Raw genomic sequence first — 2,410 nt, forward strand, 5'->3', positions numbered from 1 at the left:
TCTTTCTTCTTGGGCTGCCTGCTAGCTGTCTCTACTTGTTGCGACCCCAGGTTTGATACTTCATGCGTCTCCATCTTTCAGCACTTATGGTGAAAACGCCGCGCAGAAAGCCGCTGCCGTAAAGCATGTCGCAAACCCACACGTAAAGCAGCGTCATGTCGCAAAACGGAGGTTCTTCACAAAATAGTTATTTTTTCTTATTATTTATCACTTATATAAACTGAATGTATGCAAAGTGAGAACACTAATACATTCGTCGTAGCCTACGTTATGAAATATTTACATGAATCATTGATACAATTATGATAGAAACGACAGAAACTATAGAGACGATAGAAACGATAGAGACGATAGAAGAAAATATATCACGATACACACTTTTCTATCGTCCCCACGATATGTATCGTTATATCGCCCAGCACTATGGGAGACTGTGAAGAAATGAAGATTCAATGTAATCTGCTGGCTTCCTTAGATAGATAACCTTTACCAATTCACTTTTATAATGTATGTAAATATTTTTGTACAGTGTCTTGAGATTACTTTTGTTGTGACTTGGGGCTATATAAATAAACTGAATTGAATTGAAATTGGAGGAGGAAAATATGGCGGCTCAGAGGACACAGAAAGCGGTGCTCTTAGAAACAGGAGAAAGGCAAACAGGCCAGTCTGCTAACCAGGATAAAGGCTAATAACAGACTTGCTCTTTCCGCTGTCGTTTTGGTAAACGTTAGGTCACTGGACAATAAGATGGACTTATGTGACTCTCAGTGAGCAACTACAGAGAGATGCGGAACTGCAGTGTGTTGTTCTTGACCAGGGCATAGCTTACCAGCAGTACGCCAGATTTAGCATACCAGATTGAGGAGTACTCCTCTTCCAAGCTGACTGAAAATACCTGTCGGGGAAAACTTGCAAGAAAGGATTCTGCATCTACATCAACAGTCGCTAGTGCTCAAACTGCAGTCTCGGGAGCAGCATTTGTTCAGAGTCAGAGGAATATCTATCACGGAAATGCCATTGTTCTACTTACCCCCTGAGTGCTAAAGCCAATGCAGCACTCCAGTAACTACGTAAGCACATCTGTGAGCTTCTGACCAAGCACCCAGAGGCTTATATCTTGGTAGCGACCAAGCTAAGTTGACAGACATTTTGCCATGTTTTCACCAGCATGTTTCCATAGTAACCAGGGGCAATAACATACTGGACCCATGTATGCCAACAAAGTGGCTTCTAGTGCAGTTTAAAAAGCTTAGAACTCCACATTCTAGTTTTTTGAATTGAGAAAGCTCCCCAGATCTGAAGTGAAATGTGTTCAACTACATAATAGAAGTCAGTATGCATTCAGGAAGAACTGGTCTGTGTCTGATCCAGCATCAGCTGTCATCTACCCTGCCCTCACCTGGAGGGCCAGGACTTATATGTCAGACTGCTCTTTCTGGCTTTTAGTTCTTCTTTTAACACTATCATTCTGCAGACACTTGTTTCCAAACTGCTGCTGCTGGGATTGAAACCAGTGATCTGCAACTGGCTTCTGGATTTCTAGGCAGGTCACAATAAGTAACCACCCACAATGTCAACCACTTCTTAACATTGGTTCCCCATAGGGAGGTGTCCTGAGGCAATCATATTGTAAAGTTTGTGGATGACTGCTGGTTTGATTTCCAACACAAGTCTATGGACAGGAGGGCAGTTGGTGACTGTCAATTGGTGCCAGACAGATGTGCTTTAATGTGGCAAAAACAAATGAGATGGTGGTGGACTTGTGTATAAGAGCATGTGTGTGTACGCGCCAACTAGTGGCCTGGCACGGAAACTATAACAAATTCATCAGGCACAACATTACTGTGTAACCATGTAACTTTTTCCCTAAAAAATAAACCATAGCAGATTCTGTGTGGGCCAGCTTTTGATGCCAAACTGAATTAAATGAATTCATTGGTTCAAGATCTAGCATTCTTTTCATGCCAGAGTTTTAGACTAAGATAAAATTGTGTTAAGAAATGACCAAGTATTACAGCATCACAGCTCAACCCTGCAGAAGTTTTTGGGGTGGTGTGAAAACTCTGGGCTAGAACTGAATGTCAACAAAACTAATGAATGATATTGATCTTTTCAAGCAAGCAGGGACAACTGGCTTAGGTGGTTACTACCATTGTACAAGGGAAGCCTTTGAAGATCATGAAGCTTCTGAAAGTTTCTGTCATAACTCGGGAGGTACTGTCCAGAAGAGCGAAACCAAGACCAAAACACGGAGACGGAAGTAAAGGTAAGTGAATTTATTTACAGGGTGAGACTATATACAGTGGGCGGTGTCCGGAGTGGTCTGCAAGAGAAGGAGAGCTAGGTGAGTCTCGGGTACAGGTCTTGATCCACACGGCAACAAGGAAGTGGTTATAATGTCTCTTTG

The sequence above is a fragment of the Kryptolebias marmoratus genome, linkage group LG2 (genome assembly GCF_001649575.2).
Source record: "Kryptolebias marmoratus isolate JLee-2015 linkage group LG2, ASM164957v2, whole genome shotgun sequence".
Lineage (NCBI taxonomy): Eukaryota > Metazoa > Chordata > Actinopteri > Cyprinodontiformes > Rivulidae > Kryptolebias > Kryptolebias marmoratus.